Source organism: Narcine bancroftii, chromosome 10 (assembly GCF_036971445.1).
Source record: "Narcine bancroftii isolate sNarBan1 chromosome 10, sNarBan1.hap1, whole genome shotgun sequence".
Classification (NCBI taxonomy): Eukaryota; Metazoa; Chordata; class Chondrichthyes; order Torpediniformes; family Narcinidae; genus Narcine; species Narcine bancroftii.
This window is the reverse complement of record NC_091478.1, coordinates 81,197,468-81,224,611: the sequence shown is the minus strand read 5'-3', so window position 1 is coordinate 81,224,611 and position 27,144 is coordinate 81,197,468. Positions and strand designations below refer to the sequence as shown.

The following is a 27,144-nucleotide window of genomic DNA, read 5'->3' as shown; positions in this document are numbered from 1 at the left end:
TTGTCTATTTAGTACTGTAGAAGAAAGGTGCTTTTTATAAAGTAGGCCAGTAGGGGGTGAAGGTACAAAGAAAGAATGGGTAAAAGGAAAGAAACTATGCTTAAGACCTAAAGAGAGCAATCAAACATCACTTAACATCTCAGTTGCTCACAGATAACATTGACATCAATGCCACCTCTGACGATCAACTCTGCCATTTCTTCCTTTCTTTGCTTGGCTGCCCAGTGGAATGCCATCATATAAATTCACAAATAGGCCAACTAAGTATCATATGAAGCATAAAGCTGATTTGACTGTCATCACATCTTAAATAAAGCGTCTTTGCACAATATAAATAGTATCCTAATGGTTGCGGCCTCATTCTCTCTAATAACTACATGAAGAAGTGACATTTCCCAGAAAAAAATATCACAATTGTTTTATTATTCTACACTTCCTTGATAACCTGGTGACAACAAAATAGTACTAATTGGGGTTTCAGCAACAAGGGACTAATTAGTATGTTTCCATTATGATTTTCTCAATTTTATACAAATTCTCTTGATCAGTCATATCTCTACCTCTAAAAGCCTTTATTTTAGATTAAATAGCTTGACTTTCAGGCCTTTTTTTTAGAAGAAATTTATTTGCTTTTAATTAAAACATCAAAAATTAATAATTATGTGAAACCTTGCATTGTTCAACGACAAGGGAAGAGAATATATCCTTCTTGTTAAAACTATGGAAAGCTTGCTTTTATTCCCTGGAGCTTCAACACTGACTGAACTGGCACAAGAACTCTCCAACTGTACCAACAAAAGCCATTCCATCCCCATGCCATCCTTATGATACCTGAGTGAGGTTAACTAATCAACGCTGAATTACGGGCAGTCTGGAGTGGAGTTCTTCAATTCAATAGAAACTGAGTTGAGAATGCCAGAACTCATTACAGTTAAGACACTTAACAGCCATTAGAGAGGAAAGACTTTCCACCCATCTGTCCAAGTGATTTTTTTTATATAAAATTCCAGAGCTGGAGCAATTCATACATATGTGCAGACATCCAGTTTCATGTCCTTGCATTATTTTTCAATGTTATTATTGAACTATTTGTTTAAGGAAAAGAACAGCTTGGATGCACAAGAGTAAGGGCAAGTCATTAAATCCAGAAAGACAACATCTACATTTGGAAGAAGACCAAAAAAAAGGTGCAACATTGATTAAATGGATTTAAAATATTTAAAATATTTACTTCCAAATATATTTTAATTTCGAAATTGACTTACCTGTTTTTCCCTTGTATCTCAAAAATGTCACTCAGAGGCGAGAGCTAAGTACTTCTTGACCCTCTTTCATCAGCTCAATGCCATCTCCTCATTTGCCTGCAGACGTGGTTTTGCTCATCAGTCCTGCACGTCTCCCATTGACACTTGCTCTCATTCCACTTTGCTGAAGAAATCTGCAGTGTGAACACAGTTTGACATTTCCTGACATTTCATGAACTAATTACACTACAAATAATTAAGCATGTTCACATCTGTAACAAACGAAGGCAAAATGGTTGTCAGCACCAATGATTGATGACCTCCCTGAGACTTTATCTGATGAGATTCTCTCCACTACAGGCAGACCTGGATGCCAGCATGTTTGCAATAATGCCTTCAGCCCTTTTCATCTGATCAAACGAACAAAATGCTTTAAGAAAAGGATGGGAAAATTAATGACTACAATGAAATATTTGCATTTTTCCAGGCTAGAAAAACAATGAACAAGAGATGTGACAATCTCAATTATTTGTTGGTGCTAAAAGCTCAGCGACAGCTCCTGCTGGAGAGAGCTGCTGGGAAGCCCTGGGGTATCAAGCAACGTGCAAAAATGGCAGGTGTTGGGGACAACCTTTTTACTTAGAAGGGGCATATAGTTTGTTGATCTTTGGGACTAAACCGAAGGGCCACATTTCATGTTCAGGGAAATATATGACTAGTGTTAAATTCATTTGGAACTCTTATCTGCTTACTAAAACACATGATAATGCATCGATCAACCTATTTCACAACAGCCAATAATATGGAACTTCTCTATTAAGTTGTTTCACTAATGAGTGCATATAACTATAATAAGCCTGCCCCAGATATAATACAAAAGTGGATTCACTAAACTGTCTAATTTGTTAGATATACAAGATTATATAAGTGTATTTAAAATAGGTGCTATAATAATTAATGAATGTTAATCTGTCCATATCATAACATTAAAAAATTTTAATGACCTTTTTTTTAAAAATGTAACAAATAAAATTTCATTTGAATTAATTTTGATGTGGTCCATCATTATGGATTCCTGCCCCTTAGTTTATGTACAAATATAAACATGTCCTTGGACCAAAGAGGACACAATATTTAAACTGTTGTGTTGCAATAGTTGAACAATGGTAAGCTAATGCCCTTCCACAAAATAAATACTCACTTCAATCAATTCTGCATTGTGCCAATTGGAGGCTAAATTGTTTTTGCTGTCTCTTATAAATTCCTTCTACAGATTAAATGATGATGTATAAAACTAACTGAGCATAACTGAAACTGGTGAGCTTAATTATGTTTGTATAGATTTTGGAGTTGGATAAGTACTGTATCAGTGTCCTCCCTAGAAATTTGGTGACATGAAGTGGGTTAGAGCAGGATACTTTAAAGCATGGTCATTTAATGTTAAAAGGCTTGGATAATACATGAGTTAGTTTAAGAAAAATGGCACAAAGCTTTTAAGCATTTTCCCATGACAAATTATGTAATATTGTTCCTGTGCGTTCATTGAGTCTAAAGGCCATCAGAATAAAGCACAACAGGGCTGTAGAAATGTTCACTTAGTAAAATAGAATGAATTTTCTTCATAAACACACCAAAATTTTCCTCTAACTTTCAAAGAATGTCACATAAAGAAAACATTCCTCATGGGTCTGAGATAGGCAGATGAATGGGTTAATTGGTGTAGAAAAAAAACTTCTGCATGATTCCACTTAACGGACAAGGTTTTTTCCTATTTGTTCTTGCTTATTGTTTTCATAATCAGAAATGACTCAGGGCTTCTGCAGAGCATGATAGGGTCAATTGTCTGGTAATTTTGGAACACTTGTCTTGGGTTGCTGCAGGACAACAAAAACTCAATGACATTAGTTTAACCTCAGGTAAATGAAATCCTCTGGGGGAGAAATTGGATCTTGCTGAAAGACATGTGCTGGAATAGCAATGTATGAGTAGTCCACACCGGTTTGACCTGTGGAGGTCACACCTGAAATTCATGCTCCTTCATAATTATCATGACTGGAGTCGAAGCCAATGTCAACCATGCTGTTTACTTCATTAGCACTTATTCATATAGTGCAAAGCTAACAGGGGCTAATTGGCACCTTTTGAAGAGGATCTATTCATGACCTCCACTTTCGCTAGAACAAGTTAGAACCCTTGAGAAGGTTGGTTCCAGCCATGTTGGAACTGGCAGAGAGCACACATCCTCTGATTTAGCTCTGGAAACCTCTCAGTGGATAGGGGCAGAGAGGTTATTGAGATTCAGGAATCTAGAAAGCTAACAGTATCCATCATGAAAAAGGCAGCGACAGGAAAAGGCTGAGACTTAATACCACGAGTAAAATTTCAAAGATATGGGCACAATTCCCAGGAAGTTTGATGATCTCAATAGATGATCATGGTAATTAAGTCTTAATCAAAACTCAACTCACAAAAACTGCCATTCAAGCCTTGCACCGTGCACGGTTCCATACTTTATAATATTTTAATCTATCACTACCCTTATACCTGAATCTCCTTCTCCTAAATAAAACACATTTTCAGCTGTTCAATCATGCCAAACTCACTTTACATACTTTCCTCTCTCTTACAGGATGTAGGGTATATTGTTGCCCCACCCCCCCCCCACCCCCCAAACCATGTTAGACCAGAGATGACCAATGCCATGTCTGTCATATCAATGACCTAGAGGACAGAATGGCGACTGTAATGTGATGGATTCAAAGGAATCCTGGCCAGTGTCAACACCACGGTCATTACTAATGAATTATTTTGTTACCCAATCTCCTCCCTCATCACATGATTCAATTTGATTTAGAAGATGGAGGTGGAATCAACTCCCCGCATATTTTACCATTCACCTATACACCAGGAACAATGTAATTTGTTAACACACCAATCATTAGTATGAGGGAAGAAACCGAATCACCCAAAATAAATCCCTGCAGTTACAGGGGCGGGGGGACTTAAAATCTTCACACAGACAACACCAGAGATCTGAGTGAACCCAGGTCACTAGAGCTATGAGATGGTGGCTCACTGTATTCATAAGGTGAGACATTTACATTTTGCCTTTTCTGTCATCAGGGCCTCAAAATGCTCTGCAGGAAATAAATAACTTTGTGAAGTTAATACAGTCACTCTTGCAATGCAATAGTGAAATAATATTTTCATGAAACAATGGATTAGAAACCAAATCTGTACATTGCCCTACATTATGTTTTATACAGATAGTGACATGACAATAAAGCAATCTTGAAATGTGGTGTACAACTGAGAGTGAAATAATAGTAACACATCTCTGTGTGTTCACGTGCATATGAAAGGACAGAGCACTTGCAGATTGTTTGCACTGTTGAAGATTCAAATAAAACATTCAAAATCTTTAATTGATAGAATTGAAATGTCAAATCAAAGAACTAAAGCATGACCTGCATAAATTTATTGAAATTATTAAAAAATAGATGGCAGAAAATAAGGTACACTAAATTATACAGTAATGGTAGTAAATAAAATATTAAGAAATGGTTAAAACTAGTAATATGTGGAAGAGGAAGGGAATTCAAACATTTCAGATTCATCAAACACTAAGAGCAGCACATCTGTGCAAAGCTCCACAATAAATACTAATTATATTAGGATTTTAAATGAAAGGTAATGGAATGGCCATAGTCGAGTTATCTTTTTGAATCTATATAACTGTTAATACTTTGAAAGTATTGAGGATGGTATAAGGTTTTATTGTAGAGCAGAGAATTTGAGGCATTCGACAAAATACAAAATCTATTCATTGCAATGCTTGGTACGAAGGGACACTTTTTGAAAAGAAAACCCTGAAATATTTAGTTCTCATTTCTTTAATTTTCAATCAAACCAAGGAATATTTGAGTAACCTGACTGAGATTTTTTAAACTTATGAAGGAATGGGATAGGATTGGCCAATACAGACCGTCTTCAGTAGCCCCTTTAAATTGCAGCACCTGGGTAGCCCTCCTGGGACCTAAATGCGATTACTGGGGCAAAGGTGCTGGAACCACTTTTCAAATTGAAAAATATAAACGCCAATCCGGCATTTTAAGGAGGATCCCGCCCCTGCAATGACGCATCACGCACCCACTAGAAGTACTGCCGGATGTTCAGATGCTGGCTGTCCAGTGATACAAGCATGCGCTGACGTCACCAGAATAAGCATATTGGACATTTTCCTGTTTCCAAGGCAAGTTTAACTGGGTTCCTTGATGACCTCTGAGGTAGGTCAAGGACCCGGTTGGATTCCGACAGGGTTGACTGGGTTGGACCCTTTCTAACTGCTACGTAACTGGAGTGTCAACCGGGCAAACTGCCCAATTAACCCCATTTAACACGGCAGTTTGCGAGGGCTAACCCTCTTTTCAATCTTCTTCAGCATGATGCTGAAACAAGCCATGAAAAACCTCAACAATGAAGACACTGTTTACATCCGGTACTGCACGGATGGCAGTCTCTTCAATCTGAGGCGCCTGCAAGCTCACACCAAGACACAAGAGCAGCTTGTCCGTGAACTACTCTTTGCAGATGATGCCGCTTTAGTTGCCCATTCAGAGCCAGCTCTTCAGCGCTTGACGTCCTGTTTTGCGGAAACTGCCAAAATGTTTGGCCTGGAAGTCAGCCTGAAGAAAACTGAGGTCCTCCATCAGCCAGCTCCCCTCCATCGGGCACACAAAACTCAAAATGGTCAACCAATTTACCTATCTCGGCTGCACCATTTCATCGGATGCAAGGATTGACAACGAGATAGACAACAGACTCGCCAAGGCAAATAGCGCCTTTGGAAGACTACACAAAAGAGTCTGGAAAAACAACCAACTGAAAACCCTCACAAAGATTAGCGTATACAGAGCCGTTGTCATATCCACACTCCTGTTCGGCTCCTAATCATGGGTCCTCTACCGGCATCACCTACGGCTCCTAGAACGCTTCCACCAGCGTTGTCTCCGCTCCATCCTCAACATTCATTGGAGCGACTTCATCTCCAACATCGAAGTACTCGAGATGGCAGAGGCCGACAGCATCGAATCCACGCTGCTGAAAACCCAACTGTGCTGGGTGGGTCACGTCTCCAGAATGGAGGACCATCGCCTTCTCTAGACAGTGTTATATGGCGAGCTCTCCACTGGCCACCGAGACAGAGGTGCAACAAAGAAGAGGTACAAAGACTGCCTAAAGAAAGCTCTTGGTGCCTGCCACATTGACCACCGCCAGTGGGCTGATCTCGCCTCAAACCGTGCATCTTGGCGCCTCACAGTTCGGCGGGCAGCAACCACCTTTGAAGAAGACCGCAGAGCCCACCTCACTGACAAAAGACAAAAGAGGAAAAACCCAACACCCAACCCCAACCAACCAATTTTCCCTTGCAACCGTTGCATCCGTGTCTGCCTGTCCCACATCGGACTTGTCAGCCACAAATGAGCCTGCAGCTGACGTGGACATTACCCCTCCATAAATCTTCGTCCACGAAGGCAAGCCAAAGAGTGATTAAGAGTTCCAGCACACAGGCAGCTAAGATTAAATGCATTAGATCTGGACAGGAAACTGACTGTATTACTGTTGAATACAGTTGTGAGCCTTTTGAACTAGTGACTAAAACAGGCACCACGTTAGGACTTTTATAAAGGTTGGGTGGCTGGCTGGAAGAAAAAGAACCAAAGCAATATGGGAACCGAGCCAAAACATAGGATTAGCTGCTTGTCTGGTGGATAAAAACCAACACAAACAGGCCAAGATGTTAGTTTTCTCATTGTAATTTCCAAGTAATATACTAAAAAAAAACAATTAAAAGAAGTTGTGCCATAGAGCATTATCGAAAAGCAGCAAATGTTAACCAGTCAAATTGCTAATGAGGTCAGTCAGTTTGAGTGAACAAGAATCCATGTTTCAACTGAGCCTGTCAAATGGGATTGAGACAGGCTTGGGTCTGACATCTGTTTTATACTTTGTCTGATTTTACTCCAATGAAGCAAGTTCCAGCTTGCCTGTCCTTTACGTATGGTAATCTGCAGGATGTTGCAAGGGTTTGCTATTCAAAGAGACCTGGATATGAGCTTGCCTGAGGAAACAGCCTCAAGCTGCTCTCTGAAGGCACATGTACATGGAGGAGAGCATCAGGATGACCATCACACAGTGAACTCTAGCAAGAGGCTGTGTAATATATCTAGTTTTGTTACCATTGTCATAATTCATTTTTCCCATCTTCAAATAAAGGAATAATCTTTCAATACTAATCTTTCAATCTGTATCCTTCCAAAAAACTTCACAACACATCAAACTTCTTTGCCTTTAAATGACCAGGCCAATAATAATCAACTGAATCTATCTCAGTATGAAATAAACATGCCCTTTATCGCATGACACTGATTCCCATTAATAACAGAACTAATAAAAGTGTAAATTCTTCTTTAATATAACAAATTACAGGAGGGCATAAGCTAGCCCATTCTATGCTAATCTCAATATTCAAACAGTTTTTATTCTTTTATTTCTCCGGCTCCTTTGAAAAAAGAAGTGGATCTTCAATCATGCAAACTTGTTCGTGGGAGGCCCTAGAGCTGGCTTTATCTTGGTGCTTGTTGAAGGAAAGCCAAATTTATCACTGAATTAACGGTGGAAAGGTCAATAATTGCTCTTATCCTGAATATGGACCATCTCAGGCAAATCTCCTCCAGTTACAGAACAGAATACAAATTCGACAGAGGTAATGTTGAACCTACTAAAAAAAACTGGTTCGACCGTAACGAGTAATGTGTTCAATCCTGGCCCTAACACTTCAGAGAAAATGTAAAAGTCCTGAAGAGTGTGTAGTAAATGATTTCTTAAATGGGTCCATGTCAGAGGGGGATAATAAACCAACAGCTCTGGTGCTCTCCTCCCACACCCACTTGTCTGATTGTCTAGTTTTGTTCTCCCTTTGTTCATCTTCCCCATCCCCTCCCCCATCTGATTCCATCTGCCCACTGTCCATTCCCTGCCACCCTCTCCCCACCTGGTTCAATCGATCCATCATTCCCTCTCCATCTGCTTCCACCTATCCCCTCCAAGCCTCCACTCCGACCCCTTCTCCTGCCTGTTCCATCTGCCCACTGTCCTTTCCCCACCTGCATCCACCTCTAGGCTGGCTCAATGATCCAGCTGCCACACAATGAAATCAAAAACGGGCCTTTCACACCATCTACCTAGCTTCGCTTCCCCATCTGGCTCCACCTATCACTTTCCAACCACCAGCCTATATCCCATCCACAATTTGCTGCAATATACCAATAATCATTTCTGTTCCCATGAGTCCTGATGCAGGCTCGTGATGCAAAACAACTTACTCAGATACTGCCTGACCCACTGAGTTCTTCCAGTGTTCTATATCTGTAATCCATTTTCTCTCTAGATCAGAGAGGGATTTCAACTACAATCTGAGGCTAGAGCAGATGGCATTGAAAGGAGATTTAGCAGCAATAAACAAGATTATTTAGACAGGGTATATATCAAGTCAAGTCTATTGTCATCTGATCGCACAAGTACAATCAAATGAAACAACATTCTCTGGTCCTCAGTGCAAAACAGGCAGACATACAACCCGACATTACACACATACAGCAAACAATACACATGCAGGACAAGTATTCAATCTATACAAATAACAAAATATTATTGTTTTATACATGTGAGAGACACATATGGTTAGTGTGAGCAGTTCTTTGGTCATTCATCATTCTCACTGCCCATGGGAAGAAGATGTTCCTCAGCGTGGCGGTGCTGGATCTAACACACCTGTACCTCTTCCCTGATGGGAGCAGCTGAAAGATGTGTGTAGAGTGGAAGAGTGCTCATTGATTTTGCACGCCCTCTTCAGATAACAATCCCATTAGATCATGTAAATGGGGGGCGGGGGGGGGGGGGTGGAGATAGACTCCAGTGATCATCTCTATCACTCTTACTGTCTTGAGGGTTGACCTCTGATTCATTTCTCTGCAGTAACTGTTCCACACTATGATGCAGCCAACCAGGATGCTCTTGATAGAGTTCCTGCAGAAGGTTGACATAATGGTAGCCAGTAGCCTTCCTGACGCTGTAGTGCCTTTCTGATAAGTGAGGAGGTGTTGAGTGTCTACAGTAGGCTACAAGTTCAGTGAACTCCATGGAACTTGGTCCTCTCTAATCTCTCTACTACAGAGTTATTGATGTGTAGTGGAGGGTGGTCGTTCCTGGTCCTCCTGAAGTCCATGATCACCACCTTTGTCTTGTCCATGTTGAGACTCTCACACCATTTCATAAAGCTTTCCACCTCTTCTCGTTGTTGCTGATGAGGCCGACTACAGTCGTGTCATCTGCAAACGTGATGACACTGTTGGAGCTGGATCTGGCAACACAGTCATGGATCAGTAGCATGAATAGGAACGGGCCGAGAACATAGCCCTGAGATGTGCCAGTCCTCAGCGTGATGATGCTCGATATTCTGCTACTGATCCGGACAGATTTTGGTCTTTTGATGAGGAAGTCCAGGATCCAATTACACAGAAGGGTGCTGACTCCTAGTAAGGGCAGCTTCCTTACCACATGTGGAGAAAAGCTGTTCTCAATGCCACATGGTTGAAGGATTAGGGATCATAGATTAAGTGCATGACAGACTTATATTAATTGGGTGGTTATGATTTGGAAATTATTGCCAACATAGTTAACCAGGGCTTTCAAAAGAGAAGTGCATGAAAAAGCTTACATCCTCAAGGAAAGAAGGGGAGAATGGGAACAATTGTATTGCTCAAGAAAGAGTAAGCATGGTCTCAAAGAGCCAAGGGTAGAGCATGAAACATAGAGAGATACAACATGGAAATAGACTCTTCAGCCCACTGGGACAATGCTGACCCTCAAGTTGACCCTATTTACATGAATACTATTCTTCCCATATTCCTATCGACTCCCCCTAGATCCTACCACTTACCTGCACATGCAGAGCAGTAAACAGTAGCAAATTTAGCATACCAATCTGGAGGTCTTGGGGAATGTGGTAGGAAACCAAGTACTTGGAAGAAACCTATGAGGGCACAGGAAGAACATGACAACTCCACATAGAGAGCACCTGAAATCAGAATCAAACCTCATACTGAGGTAGCAGCTCCTCTATTTGGATCACTGTGCTATCCAGTGTCTTTCTATCATATTGATGTGCAAGAACACCTGAAACTAGGATCAGGAGGGCACCAGGCCCCTCAGACCTGCCCTCAATATGATCATAACTGACCAAGGAATAACTAGAATTCTCAATTTCTATCAAAAGTTCCAGTGCTGCACCATTCCTCAGAACTTAGTGGGTCCCCTCATTGCTCAATCATTGTTCAGAGATCTACAATTACATTTCTCTTTGACAAAAGACACATATATGGGGAGATGCCCAAATATTGGAAGAATGCTACAAATAGAAGGGAAGCAAAATACATTTTTATTTTGATTAAAGGTCAATTCATTCTAAAGATAAAACTTTGTTATTGTCATGGCTTAGATTGTAATGCTACTCACATATTTACACAAGAACATAAGAAACAGGAGCAGGAGTAGGCCATCTGGCCTGTTGAACCTGCTTGGCTTATCAGTGAGATCAGTGGTTAAGGTAATCTATGCCCACTAACATTAGACAGCCAAAATACCTTCATGAGCCACACATTTCATGTCAAAGAGCCAAGGTTTGGCCACATCTGGCATAACAGATCGTGCAATGATATTACAGCCCCCAATGACCCAGGCTCGAATTTGGCGTTGTCTATAAGAGTTTGGATGTTCTCCCCATGTTTGTGTGGGTTTCCACCAGTTTGGGTGCTTTGATTTCCTCCCACCCTCCAAAAACTTACGGGGTTTGTATGTAACGAGTGCATTTGGGCAGCATGGGCTTGTGGGCTGTATCTCTAAAAACAAAATGCTTCATCAACTGGGATAATGAATACAAAGGTTAGGATGTCACATTGCAGCTGAACAAAACATTGGTGAGTCAGTGCTTAGGAATATTCTGCACAGTTTTAGGAAGTATGTCATTAAGCTGAAAGAGTGCAGAAAATTGTCAGGAGGACATGCTCAGGACTGAAGAGCTCAAGTTATAAGGAGAGATTCCCAAGGTAGGTGGCAAAAGTTTAAGATGAGAAGGGAAGGATTTAAAGTGGACCTATGAAGCAAGTTGTTCACACAGAAGGTGGTGGGTATAAACTGCCAGAGAAAGTATTAGAGGTAGGAGGTATGGCTACAATGTTTGCACATGTACATGGATAGGGATTTAGAGGGATATCAGCAAAATATACAAATGGGACTAGATCAGGGAGGTACCCCGGTCAGTATGAATTAGTTGAGCCTAAAGGCCTGTTTCTGTTCTGTATATCTGTTTTCCAGTATCAAATTTATTCAGATGGATATTCATTAATGGGCCCAAGCTCAAGAAAAATTGAGCCCATGAGACACAATTTATTCAAAATATTTATTTAAAGAAAGGAAACATTTGTATTTGTCTGATGTGTTTCTTTTATATTACAGTATGTCCCATTGCATTTCCAATGAAACCCCTCTGAATGTGTGGACAGTGAAATAATATACAGGAATCATCCAAAATATCATGAGTAAGTTTCCACGATGATCAGAATTATCGTGAAAGGCTGGAGAGGGCTAAGATGTGGGCAGCGGTTCCAATGGAAGGAGGAAGCTGGTGGTTAATGCTGGGTGCATTCAACCTCTCATTTTACTGCTGGGCTCACCATTGAGTCCAGGAGCAGCTGATGCACTTCACATCTGGCCCTTGGGCTGTATACAGCTCAAAGCTAGAATGCAAGCAGCAACCCAATTCATTTGAATGAAGTCATGGGCCTTCATTGAGAGAAACCAAATGTAGGATAGTAATTTTGTTTAATTTTCTTTTATTTGCTTTCATGTACTAGTTCAGGTTGAATCAAGCATGAAGTATCCTCCTGGTCCTTTGCATGAGAAAATGACACTGAATTTGAGAACCACATTAGTTTTGAACAAGAACTGGTCTTCTATCTAGACAGCCAAAATGTATCCACACCTGATATAACAGACTTTCTTCATCTCCCTCATGTGAATTATCCCAAACACATTCTATCCAATGTTTCCATGGAGGCAGAATCAAGAAAGATTTGGTTAGAAAGAAGTCCTGTGTTTAGTTGATGTATCCCTATAGAAATGAGCAGTATCACATGAAGGAGAACCATCAGGAGAAGAGAAGGGTTGTGTGGAATGCAGCATCAGAAGATGAGGCCATATGGAGTCAGGTAAGCAATCAGGCTAAGGGCCATTGAGGGTAAAGTTGCCATCAGAGACAAGATAAAAGAGATGTGGGGACAGGGTTGAATAAGGGATGGTGGAAAAAAGAACCAAGTGATATAGTTAAACAAAGTTCCGCAAGAAGGTAGATTCCTCGATCTCCCAGACAATGCACAGATAAGCTGGATAGTAGTTGATGAACACAGGGGCAAGTTAGGGATGATGCGACTATGGGGAGAATAAAAAGAGGTGAGTGTGAATGGATGCTTGCTGGTCAACACTGAAGTCTGCAGATGCTGTGATTGTAGTAAAAAGACAAAAAAGCTGGAGCAACTCTGGAGGTCTCGCAACATCCATCGGAGGTAAATAAATGTTACTGATGTTTTGGGCCTGAGCCTTCCTCAAGGTAATACTTTAATTTTCTGTGTTTTTACTTTTTTTTAAGCACTTACTCCAAGACAATTAAGGTATGGTTTGGAGCGAGAGGCTTGCATAATGTATGGGCCTTAATTGCCTCAGAGCATTTTGTGCATGATTGCAATTTATATCATTGCATGTGTGCATCAGCCTTGGTGCACATGAATCCAGACGTATGGAAACACTTGGCTGGAAGTTCATTACACAGCCTCAATGAAGTTGATTGCAATCTGCGATTGAGTTTCAGATAACATTCATTTACAGTGCACATTAAATGTGTGTCTTGGATACGGACTTCTCATCTAATCACTTGTTTTTTGGAAATGTTAATAAGTATAGACCAGGTCACCATAAATAACTTCTCATGCTCAAACTTGAAATAGTATCGTATTTTTTTTACATCCTGAAAGAAGACGACATAAGGACTTTGTTCAATGGTGTATCTGAAGGACTTACAGTGTCATCCAGGTCCTTGCCTCAACTCTCTGGAGAGGGACTACATACTGGAACACGGCAACTCACAGGCAGGGAAAAGAACCACAACTGATTCCTTACTCACATCAATTAAGAGTTGAAGATAGAGGTATGAAAATCATATAATCTTAAGAAGAACCTCCTTCCCCAAGGACTTGATTAAATCTACTTTAATTACATTCATTACATTTTCTTGTACTTGACAGCCTCAGTGTCTGTCAAAAGTTTGGGCTTAATTTTATGAACAGATCAGGCACTGAAGAACAACCACATTTTCCCAACCACTATGCCTAGCGGATGTAGACACCCTGACCTGTTGTCACTCGAGGGCAACATGGCCGAGAATTGGAGGATTTCTGAACCGGAATATGACACCTTTATCACAGCCATGAACTCGGACAAGCTGCCGTGCATAAAAGCCTATATTCTGCTCAACTTGGCTGGCCCAGAGGCCATCGAGAGGGAGCGAGCGTTTATAGATGCACCCAAGATTAGAGATGGGAATCAAATAGTTCAGGTGGCGGAATCCAGGGAGGATCCAGAATGTCTGAAACAAAAGTTCCAGGAAATGTGCAGCCCACAGGTTAACATCACCATGGAATGCCTGATGTTTTATAGAAGGGTCCAGGAAGTAGGAGAACCTATACAGTCTTTCATGTGTGCACACAGGGTGAAGGCCAAGACCTGCAGGTTTGGCACACTGACCTGATAAAGGACCGCATACTGTGTGGCGTGCTCAACAGCACAATGAGAAAATTGCTGCTACAAGACAGTGAATTAACACTACCTATAGCCATAGACAAGTGCTTAACTTATGAAGGGGCAGAGGGCCAACAACAGGTGCCTGGTGGCACCCTCAGAGAAGGCAGCAGATGTAGACATGGTCCAAGCCACACCCAGCGGCAGCCACTACAGAGACATGGTGCCAAGCACCTCCTGATGCCAAGAACCCAGCCAAAGCAGCAGCCACCGGATGCCCTCGTCCAGCAACAGCTGGTGGCAGGATAGTGGTGCGCAGATCTGTCAACGAGGATGCCCCACAGAGGTGTTCATCTTCAGGAACTGCTGTTAAATAAGAAAACAGAAATGGAAAAGGAGGAAAGGTAATGATGGAAAAACGGAAAGAGAAGATAAACAAAATATAAAAGGGCTACGCTGAACTATATGACTTTAAATATTAATGGAATACATAACCAAATTAAAAGGAAGAAACTACTAAATTTAAATGAATAAATGTATTCCATTAGAAAAAATAACATATAGGTTAAGAAATAATATTGAAATATTCGAACAAGTATAGGAGCCTTACATTAAATACAATAGCGAAAACCTACCGGGGACAAACATTACCTAAGTTGATGGAAGGAGAAGGAAAGAAAAGAATGGACTCAGTAGAATTTCTGGTGTATTTTTGTTGAATGACAACATTGTCTGACTGGCTTAATGCAACCTAGATTGTATACCTAAAATGGATGAGGGGGGGGGGGTGGGGGGGTGGCTTGGGAGGAGGGAGGGGGGGGAGAAAAAGTCACTGTATATGTGTGAAAAAGAAATAGTGTATATCATGGCTAATGTGATTTATGGTGTGAAAAATAAAAAAATTTAAAAAAAACAATGTAAACATTCATATAAACCACCTTGCAACAATAAATAAAAATATCTGCACGAAAAAAAAAAGGAACTGCTGTTATAAATACATCCACAAAAAGGAGGAATGCCAAGCCCAGGGAAGGCAGTGCAGGAACTGCCTGCTCTGGAACCATTTGCGCAAGTGCACAGGAGCACTCGAAGAACGAGGACACGAGAAAGAAATCAGAGACCGGTGGACCAAGTGACTAAAGAAGACGAGTCATCCGAAGAGGAGTTCAATATCGACAACCTAACACCAGGCAACTGCAAAAATCTGAGGTGGTCCACACTCAAGAAATGGTGAAGCCTTCGTCACCATGACAGTGAACGGCGCAACGGCAGAAATGAAAATAGTGCCAGATGCAACATTTTACCATTGAAGGAGTTCAACAGAAATCAAATATAAAGAAATCTAAGCGCAGCACTTCAAGCTTGGTGGCATATGGAGGCAGTAGAATACACCCACTAGGGATGGTGCAACTGCTGTGCTCTGCACAGGGATATACACACTCACTCACCTTCTATGGAGTCAAAGAGGACCTACTTCCACTAGTGGGGAATAAAAGCATGCATAGACTTAGGTTTGGTCACCTTTGGAGTGGATGTACACCAAGTAACTATTTCGCCCGACAATTTCACAGAAGCAATACTCTCAGAATACAAAGAGCTATTTGCCATCAAGTTAGACAAATTGCCAGTCACCTATAGTATGCGCATCGACCCAGTTGTGCGACCCACTCGCTGGATCTCAGTTGCCATGAAGGAACTGGTCAAATAGGAGCTAGACAGAATGCAACAATTAGAGGACACCACTGAATGGGTCTCATCCATGGTGGTGGCGAAAAAGAAAAATGCCGCCAAGGCAGTAAAAATTTGCATAAATCCAATAGACTTAAACACAGCACTCAAAAGGCCGCACCATCTGATGTGGACGGTGGAGGAAGTGACCTCTCAGATGACAGGAGCCACGGTCTTTTCCATTCTAGACACAAGGAGTTCATTCTGGCAGATAACACTAGACCACCAATCTTCCCTACTAACAACTTTCGGCAACGCTTTCAGATGGTACATATTTCTGAGGATGCCATTCGGCATCCATTCAGCCAATGAGGTGTTCCAAAGATCCTTGGAACAGATATTTGCCGGGTATCCATGCGCAATCATCATGGACGACATCCTAGTAGGAGCCAAGACCACAGAGGAGCACGATGGCGACCTAAAAAGGGTACTGGACAAAGCAAAAAAAGTACATCTACGTCTGAACGGTATTAAGTGCTGGTTCAGAGTGGATCAAGTAGCATATGTGGGCCACATATTCGCAAAAGATGGCTTCAAAGCAGATCCGTCCAAGACTAGAGCTGTTAACGATGTCACATCATTCCAAAGATTTCTAGGCATGGCAAACTACTTGGGCAAATTCATTCCAAATGCCAGTGAATGGACCATGCCACTATGACAGTTCACCCATAAAGACACAGAATGGACAGTGCCCACCAAAAAGCGTTTGAAGGACTCAAGAAGCACATTGGTGACTCTACCAGTCTTAGCATATTACGACATCAGTACTATTGACATGCAATACATCCCAATATGGTCTAGGAGCGGCCTGGCTACAAGATGGTAAGCTTGTTGCCTATGCATCAAGGTAACTAACGGATACAGAAATGCATTACGCACAAATTGAAAAGGAACTACTGACAGTAGTCTTCACGTGCACAAAATTCAATGACTATGTTTATGGGAGACCGAGACAGACCACCTGCCGCTAATATCCATTATCAATAAATCCATTTACTCCGCCCTGGCGAGGCTCCAGAGAATGATGCTCCGACTGCAAAAATAGAACTTTACAAGACAGGGAAGGAAATGCACCTGGCCGACATATTATCCAGGGCACCCATCACCAGTACAGCACGTCTTCTGGGTGAGCTCGACACGTATGATGTCATGGAAATACACCCCATTTTAGCCTCCAGACAAGAAGAGTGAATAAAACATACTGTAGATGACCGGGTGTCGACAACACTACTCACTTTCATACAGGCAGGATGGCCTGCAAAACGAAGGAATCTGCCATGTGAAGTTCAACCTTACTTCATGTTCAGGGACAAACTGATCTACGATGAAGACATAATAATGAAAGGCCTAAGACCAATCATCCCAGCATCATTCCGCGCTACATATACACCAATCCTCCACAGGGGACTTCTCAGCATCGAGGAAGCTAAGCGATGTGCCAGGATCTTGTATACTGGCCTGGTATGGATGCAGACAGGTTCACGGCTGTGCAGTCTGCCACAGTACCAAAACCCACCATGTCAAAGAACCCTTTCAGCCGTACCTGCCGTGGTGCACTGTGGCAACGGATATCTTCGAGTGGAACAAACAATACTTGGTGTTAGTAGATTCCTACTCCAGCTGGTTGGAGATAGACCTCCTCACGGAGACATTGTCATCGGCAGTGATCAAAAAGCTGAAATACCACTTCTCCATTCACGGATTGCCACCAACAGTGCTGTCTGACAACGGCGAACAATTTACCAGCCAGAAATTCAGAGACTTCGCAAGTGCCTGGGACTTCCAACACATCACGAGCAGCTCGGAATTTCCTCAATCAAATGGGCGAGCAGAGAGAGAAGTCCTCAGCACAAAGAATGTTATGGAAAGATCACTTAGGGTCAAATCAGATATATTCCTGGACCTATTGTATCTTAAAAAGTGGCCAGAGACAACATCCTGGGCTCACCGGTGCAGCAGCTCATATCTTGGCAAACCAGAAAAACGCTGCCAAACCTTAAGGAAATGTTGAAGCCTGCTCCCACCAACTCTGACACAATCCATTCCCAGTTATTGCATAAACGCGCCCTACAAAAGAAGCATTATAACAAGATGAGCAAACCCCTTCCCCCACTCTGTGAGGGTGAGACTGCCGGATACAAACTCCCAAAGGATACAACCATTTGGCATTGGTAAAGAAAGCTTGCAACGAGCCCCGGTCGTATCTGCTTTTGTCAGAGGGGAAAGAATACTGGAGAAATTGGCGTCACATTCTCTCTCTACGAGAGCTGTGCATGTGGGAGGGAGAAACTGATAAAACCCCAGTCGAGGGTGGAATGGTTGTTTCCCCTCCCCAGAACTTGCGGTTTATTGCGTTTACTTTTATTTCATAAAGTGTTTGGCTATTTAGTGGCTCTGGCCTCCTGCATCCCTCACTGAGGACCAAACACATACAGGGGGTTATGCATATATGTACTTAACAATTGGTGCACTAATGCAAAAATTACAGACAGTCATTGTTCTTCTGAGCTGGAGTACCTGACAGATAAATGCAGGTCTATTTACCTTTATCAGGAGCTTACAATTGTCATAGTTAGAGCTGTGGTTATCCAACTGCATGAGAACCAACAAGGTCGGGTCAGATACAGCAATGAGCTCTCCGAACCCTTCTCGATTGACAACAGCGTGAAGCAAGGCTGCGTCCTCGCACCAACCCTCTTTACTATCTTCTTCAGCATGATGCTGAAACAAGCCAATGAAGACGCTGTTTACATCCGGTACCGCACGGATGGCAGTCTCTTCAATCTGAGGCGCCTGCAAGTTCACACCAAGACATAAGAGCAACTTGTCCGTGAACTACTCTTTGCAGATGATGCCGCTTTAGTTGCCCATTCAAAGCCAGCTCTCCAGCGTAATGTGTCCTGTTTTGCGGAAACTGCCAAAATGTTTGACCTGGAAGTCAGCCTGAAGAAAACTGAGGTCCTCCATCAGCCAGTTCCCCACCAGGACCACCAGCCCCCCCACATCTCCAAACGGTCCAAACTCAAAACGGTCAACCAGTTTACCTACCTCGGCTGCACCATTTCATCTGATGCAAGGATCGACAAAGAGATAGACAACATACTCGCCAAGGCAAATAGCGCCTTTGGAAGACTACAAAAAAGAGTCTGGAAAAACAACCACCTGAAGAAACACACAAAGATCAGCATGTACAAAGCCGTTGTCATACCCACGCTCCTGTTCGGGTCCGAATCATGGGTCCTCTACCGGCATCACCTACGGCTCCTAGAACGCTTCCATCAGCGCTGTCTCCGCTCCATCCTCAACATTCATTGGAGTGACTTCATCACCAACATCGAAGTACTCGGGCTGGCAGAGGTCGACAGCATCGAATCCACGCTGCGCTGGGTGGTTCACGTCTCCAGAATGGAGGACCATCACCTTCCCTAGATCGTGTTATATGGCGAGCTCTCCACTGGCCACCGAGACAGAGGTGCATCAAAGAAGAGGTACAAGGACTGCTTAAAGAAATCTTTTGGTGCCTGCCATATTGACCACCGCCAGTGGGCTGATATCGCCTCCAACCGTGTATCTTGGCACTTCACAGTTCAGCGGCAACCTCCTTTGAAGAAGACCGCAGAGCCCACCTCACTGACAAAAGACAAAGGAGGAAAAACCCAACACCCAACCCCAACCAACCAATTTTTCCTTGCAACCGCTGCAACCATGCCTGCCTGTCCCGCATCTGACTTGTCAGTCACCAACGACCTGCAGCAGACGTGGACATACCCCTCCATAAATCTTCGTCCGCGAAGCCAAGCCAAAGAAAAGAAAAAAGAAAAAAGATAGCTTTAGGCTATCTTCTCAATACTACAAAATTACAACAGAGCTCCTACTCAGAAGCAGGCCACGTTATAGCTCATGCAGATTTAAAGGCAGTCCTCCTGAAATTTGAACAGCATAGGGGATGAATACACTAGATAAAGTCTACTCAAACATTAAGAATGTCTTTAGGTCAATACTTCTACCACATCTTGACCAGTCAGATCACATCCATATTCTTAATCCCAGGATACATTCCCCTGAGAAGGAAAGATCAACCCACTATAAAGACTGTTAAGGTATGGCCAGAAGGAGCTTCCTTGAAGCTACAGGATTGCTTTGAAAAGACTATCAGAGACATTTTTGAAGATCAGGATTTGGAGGTGTACAGAACTGTGTTGACAATGTCACCTTCGACAAACGTATTCGGGTGTATTCCAACCAGAAGCCCTAGATGACAAAGGAGGTCAAGACTTTTCTCAAGGATCGTCGCACTACCTTCAGGTCTAGCAATAGAGCACTAAATAGTGCTGCCAGAACCAACCTGAAGGGAGGCACCAGGGACAGTAAAGTGGCCAAGAAAAGGAAGATTGAGGGGTACTTGGCCATCGCCACTGCTTTTCACACTGCACTAACCCACCTTTTACACCAGGGAATCTATGTGAGGATGCTTTTTATAGACCAGCTTTGCTTTTAACACCGTCATCCTGGGCAGGCTGGCTACAAAACTTGCTAAATTAGGATTTTCCAAATCTATTTGTCTCTGTATTAAGGATTTTCTAACAAACTGCTCGCAGAGGGTTAAAATTGACACTCACCTCTCCTCTACCCTTTTACTCATTATTGTCTCCCTACAAGAGTGTGCATTGAGTCCCATGATTATGCCTCCACGTATTCTACCAACACTATCGTCAAATTTACAAACAACACAACTGTGTTTGGATTTGTTTCAAGAGGAGACGAGACAGCCTACAGGGATGAAGTCCAAAGATTGACAGCATTGTGTTCAGAGAACAATCTCATGGGGGGCGTGGCAAGATGGCGTAGGGAGCGGACGTGCCTTCCCGGTCTCCCCCAGGCAGTTATATAAATACCCGTTTTAAGAATATTTCTTTTCTGTTAAAAGTCTTTGTTTTGTTTATCAATTGTTTTTAGTTTAAAATGGCAAAAAAGATTAAGGAAAATAGAGTTCAAATACAGAACAAAACTACACTCTCCGACTTTGGAAGAAACTCGGCCTACTTGCCCAGACAGAACCACGGAATCAAGGCTGGAATCTTCTTAAGAACGGAGCTCATTAATTGGACTGTTGGATAAGCTGGCCTTGGACAACCCTCTGAAAGATGGTGATGAATATTGATTTGAAATGTTTTATGAAGATAAATTGCAGTAATTGGCATTGGTTGCCCGTGAGTTTTAAAAATCCAGATAACATTAAACTTTATTAGTGGTTTTTTTTGGATGGAATATCGGAAGGATGAACTTATTATCTATAAATACAGAACAAAATTACATTCTTTGACTTTGGAAGAAGTTTGACCTATTTGCCCAGACAGAGCCAGAGTTGGTGCTGGAATTTTCTCAAGAACAGAACTTATTAAAGTTGATTTCGGACTCCTTTTTGAAAGATGGCGATGAATGTTGATTTGAAATATTTGAAATATTTTCTGAAGATAAACATATATATGGAACTCCTTGACCTGCAATAAGGTTTATCAGTGATTTTTTTTGGATGGAATATTGGAAGAGTGAATTTATTATCTGTGAGTATGCATACATTGCAAACAGATTTTAATAGTTTTGAAAAGGTTTTTTTTTAAACTAAACAACAAGATCAGTTTAATATTGAGAAAATTGGAAAAAACGGAAACTTTATTAAATTTGGAAACTCAGTAGAAAGAAACTATGAACAAGATTGATGATTTATAAAATTAAAGTTGAAGGAGTAATGTCCAAGAAGAGTTAAAAATTTTGAATAAGTTTTTCTTGAAAATAAACAATAATTTCAATTTAACATTGAGAAGATTGACAAAGTGGAAAATTTGATATTAAATTGGGAAACATAGAAGAAAGAACTTATGAATAACATTGATGCTTTAGAAGATCAAGACCGAAGGAATTATGTTCAAGAAAATTTTAAAAGATTTGAAAAAACTTTGTTTGAAAGTAAGCTACAAATTCAACTTGAGACTGAGAAGAATGGAAGATTCGGTGTTGAACTGGGATGTTCAGAGGTGTTTTAATTCAGTGGATGAAATTCAGGAAGACTTGAAAAAAAAATTAAAAAAAGCTTTTATTGATTGTAAACAATGTTTAACTCAGTGTTGGGAGGGTGGAAAGGGTGCAAAATTTAATATTAAGTTTGGATTTTCAAATAAAAGAGTTTATGAATAAGATTGGTTAAATTGATGGACCGGGGTTTTATGGATATAAGAAATGATGATTTTTCGGTTTATACGTGTATTTTGTCTGCCTGGGGGGGGGGGGGGGGAGGGGGTGGTTCTTCTCTCCCGAAAGTCATAGGCCACTTGTGGTTTATACCACACCCATTTGGGTTTTTGGGAATTAACCACCACAAGGTGGTTTCCTAAGGGGTTAGGGGAGCCAGCTCTTCAGCGCTTGACGTCCTGCTTTGCGGAAACTGCCAAAATGTTTGGCCTGGAAGTCAGCCTGAAGAAAACTGAGGTCCTCCATCAGCCAGCTCCCCACCATGATTACCAGCCCCCCCACATCTCCATCGGGCACACAAAACTCAAAACGGTCAACCAGTTTACCTATCTCGGCTGCACCATTTCATCAGATGCAAGGATCGACAATGAGATAGACAACAGACTCGCCAAGGCAAATAGCGCCTTTGGAAGACTACACAAAAGAGTCTGGAAAAACAACCAACTGAAAAACCTCACAAAGATAAGCGTATACAGAGCCGTTGTCATACCCACACTCCTGTTCGGCTCCGAATCATGGGTCCTCTACCGGCACCACCTACGGCTCCTAGAACGCTTCCACCAGCGTTGTCTCCGCTCCATCCTCAACATCCATTGGAGCGCTTACATCCCTAACGTCGAAGTACTCGAGATGGCAGAGGTCGACAGCATCGAGTCCACGCTGCTGAAGATCCAGCTGCGCTGGATGGGTCACGTCTCCAGAATGGAGGACCATCGCCTTCCCAAGATCGTGCTATATGGCGAGCTCTCCACTGGCCACCGTGACAGAGGTGCACCAAAGAAAAGGTACAAGGACTGCCTAAAGAAATCTCTTGGTGCCTGCCACATTGACCACCGCCAGTGGGCTGATAACGCCTCAAACCGTGCATCTTGGCGCCTCACAGTTTGGCGGGCAGCAACCTCCTTTGAAGAAGACCGCAGAGCCCACCTCACTGACAAAAGGCAAAGGAGGAAAAACCCAACACCCAACCCCAACCAACCAATTTTCCCCTGCAACCGCTGCAATCGTGTCTGCCTGTCCCGCATCGGACTTGTCAGCCACAAACGAGCCTGCAGCTGACGTGGACTTTTTACCCCCTCCATAAATCTTCGTCCGCGAAGCCAAGCCAAAGAGGGGAGGTGGGGGGGTGGGTGAAAATTTGAAAATTATTTAGTATCTATTACGTAATATTATACTAAGTCAATTTGAAATGAATGTATGGAGATACTATAAATAAATTTCAAAAAAAAAGAGAACAATCTCATCTTGAACTGTTCAAAAACAAAAAGAACTTATAATAGACTTCAGAAGGAACAATATAGTTCCAGACCCATTTACATAAAAAGGGACAGTGTGGAAAGGGTGACTACATTCAGGTTTCTGGGTATGCACTTTGTTGAAGATCTCTCTTGAACTACCAATACTATCGCAGCAGTTAAAAGGGTACAGCAATGATTCCATGCCCTGAGGATTCTCAGGAAGGTCAAATTGCTGGTGTCTCTTTATTGCAGCTCCATCGAGAATATGCTGGCCTACTGCATTCCAACATGGTTTGCCAGCTGCTCGGCAACAGACAAGAGGGACCTTCAGAGGGTCATCAGTCCAGCCCAGAAAATTATTGCTTGCACACTGCCCTCTTTGGATGATCTATACAGAGAGCAGCCAAAACACTGAAAAGACCCTTACCACCCTGGTCATCATCTGTTTGACCTGCTTCCCTCCGGTAGACACATCAAGTCCATTAAATCACATTCAAACAGAGTTAAAAACAGTTTTTACCCCAGAGCTATACATGAACTGAATACAGCCAAACATTGAATATTGCATTGTCTTACTGTGTTATTGTTTTTATATTTTATTTGTTTGATGCATGTGTGCGTCATCAGGATGTGTGCTCAATTTCATTGTACTTGTGCAATGACAATAAAGGTTATCTTATCTTATCTTATATGGAACATGACAGGGAGAATGACAACACAGAAAAGGACTCACTACCAGGGAAAAAAGAGAGGGACAAAGGTTTTTAGCTGAAGATCTTATTCACCAAGACTCACCATGGAGTAATGCTCTTATCAAAACTTGGATGAGATACTCTTCCTTGAGTTCTCTTTTTCACAAAAAGGAGGAAGTGCCTGATATTTTCAACTCCCAATTCCTCCTGTCTTTTCATGCAGTCCCTTGGGATTGAGGATAGCTTACTTCCACTTCAATTCTGTAGGTGCTGAAGTGGGTCTTGAGGCAAATTTGCAGACTTGAAGCAGATGTGGCTAACAATGTATGAAAGAAAAGGAGCCTGGATGGTCGTTAGAAGTAGCACAGTCCTTCCAATGATTATGTTGGGCTTCTGCGCACACCTGACTTACAGGCTCGAGGTTCTCAGTGCCATCTACTTTGAACAGTCTTGGGCCCGGGAGGATTGTTATGATGTATTTATTAAAGAGGCCTTGAGAAAATTCTTGAATCGTTTCTCTGGTCCACTGATTAATTTCTACCCATTACGGACTGTCCAGTTTGTGAATCTGGCATTAGGCTTATTAATGATGAAGTCTTCCCATTGGAGATGACAATGTATACTTAGGTCGGCATTGTTGGTTTTATTGCCCTAGGGACGAATACTAGCATTGATCTTCTTCTGCAGGCCAGTGGACTTCATCGATACATAATTCGTGGCTGATTACAGTACCCTCAAATGCCTGTTAAAGCCAATCCAAGTCTCCGAAACCTGAAGGTGAACGGGGATCACTGTTGGAGAAGCAGACAGTGATCAAATCTGAAGTTTTGATTTTTATCAGGTGACCAAAGGTGGTGCTCTAAAGGTGATGGCAAATTTCATTACCCATTCTGTGAAAAGGGTCTTCCAAGAAAGTATCAACCTTCCCTGCATTTTCTTAGAACTTGGTGGGCAGTGTTGTACAATAAGGATAGGTTAATGGAGGTCAGATGTTAATTGTAAAACCTGTCCTCTTGTTTGCTCTAGTAAAGAAACCAGCAGTGATCGTGAACTCAGCCTCCTGAAGCATCCAGATACATGAGCCATCTGCGTACTACAGCTTACCCACTGCAATGGTGGGAATCTTGTTTCTGAGGTGGAGCAAGTTGAAGAGAGTTCCACATTTTGTGCAGATGTCAGTGCGACTAAGAGGCTGCCCTTTTATGAAACTAATTTCTTCTAAGATACCATAGGAGCTATAAACATCATCTCTCTATCCTTGTCTGTGGCTCATTTGATGAGTGGTTCAGTTTCCCGACAGATGCACCATTCACAAGTATTGTCACCTGATGTTCAGGCACAGGATTGTCTGATGTCGTTTTCTGCATCATCTCTCTCTTCTTCGAGTCACCGGGAAGTTTTAATTTCTTGGATACCTGAAATGAAAATAAAATATTGAGTTGTACCGGGGAGAAAGCAAAAAGCAGAAAGTGCACATTGCCACCATATACAGATTGTGAGACACGAACATCATTCTCTATAACACAGTCAATGAAGATTTTGCTTCTTGAACATTTTTGGGTGCATTTTATGAATTTTTGGTTGCTGATCACAAAAATCGCCTTTGCATTTTCCTATCATGGACCCTTTTTAAAAAGATATAACCTATTTTTATCACTTGCTGTCATATTTTAAGTCCACTGCCCACAATACAAGCTGGGTTGGTTAGTCCAAGCATGCCTGGGCATGCACTCAATACAGGAGTTATGCAAATATTCTCTTAGGCCTGGGCATGTTTAGTCAGGATAGATGTAGACAGATGATAAAAGCTGCTCACATATACAGATGCTGTGCATTACATTGCTTATAGATTGAACATATGTTGATGCACATGTTCTTCAGATAATAGCATCATGAGTGTATTTAGCAATAGCATTTATTATCTTCAGTAAGATTCAATGTTGCAACATCTGGGATACATTCTAGTACATTTGTGGAGAGTATGAACTCAAGGTTCAAAGATGCAACATGGCTGCACTTTTTAAGAAAGCCTATAGCCACTTTTAGGTGGCCACAATACCCGACTGTAAAGCTGCCTGTTGTACTCCAATACGGCTGTTGGGTGGCCACCTGAAAGTGGAGAACCTGGCCAGGAGGTTTACCTACCCAACCCTTCTCCTATAGGTATAATCTCCTGCTTCGAGAATCCCCGTGGCACCTGAAAGCAACAGTGGCTGCCAGGGGTGGGCTGATGATGTCGCGGTGACGTCGTCAACCACGACTTTGGCCTATATTATACTGCAGTGAACCCGAGAGACGCGTGAGGTCGGGGCGGGATCCAAAGCCTGGTGCCTCTGTCCAACTATTTATTTTCTCTCAGCTCTCCCACTGACCTCCTGTCGAGCCATGAAATCAATTCATTCACGACCACATACAAATTGCAGGGATTCGCGGCAACCTCTCCGTTTACCAGTTTGCCCCAGCAGGAGCACCTTATCTCTCCTAGGCAATTACCTAATGAATAACAGCTTTCCCTGCCAGCTCCCCATCAGGGTTTGAGCCCAAAACACTCTTGGCATCGAAAGCAAGGTCAATATTCTGAATGGAAGCAAAATTTTGGCAACGTGGAAAGCGACACCTAGTCCCGATAGAGTGAATTGATCAGAGGAGGCTTGAGGGGGCAAACATTACCCCAGTGGGGCCTCCATCACAGAGCATGGTCAAAGCAGAAACTATCGCCATTGTTCGAAAGGACAAGCTCTTGCGGTACCGTAACCTCAGGAGCGACTGGGAACTGGGTTCAGTCTAAACGGTTCTTGTAGACCAGCATAAACAGAATGGACTGAATGGGCCCTTCTGAGGCACAGTGGTTCTACGAACTGATATCACTTGGCTCATTAGGTAAACAATCGCTGTAACTTTAAGGTTAAAGGGGGTGGGGAGAATGAGCCACAAAACCATGTATAAAGCTAATCGGCAAATAAACATGCGCTCCTAAATACTATAGATTTGTACACGTACTTCTGCAGAGTTATGGATGGGAGACATGGACGAAGGTATGCGAGTTTGGCCATTTGTTGCTTGTGGTCATTGCTAAGAATTGAA

At 42.3% G+C, this 27,144-nt stretch overlaps 1 long non-coding RNA gene across 4 annotated transcripts in view; it reads right to left on the bottom strand.

Annotated features, from left to right (window-relative positions):
- Positions 1 to 1,271: 1,271 nt before the first annotated feature.
- The window catches only part of LOC138743981 (uncharacterized), a 110,114-nt gene continuing 84,241 nt past the window's right edge, over positions 1,272 to 27,144 (bottom strand). For all 4 annotated transcript variants that reach the window (XR_011345154.1, XR_011345156.1, XR_011345155.1 and 1 more), the window contains 2 exons: positions 24,164 to 25,475; positions 1,272 to 1,438 (listed from right to left, as the gene is read on the bottom strand). This is a non-coding gene — a long non-coding RNA (uncharacterized lncRNA). The remainder of the gene's footprint in view (positions 1,439 to 24,163; positions 25,476 to 27,144) is intronic.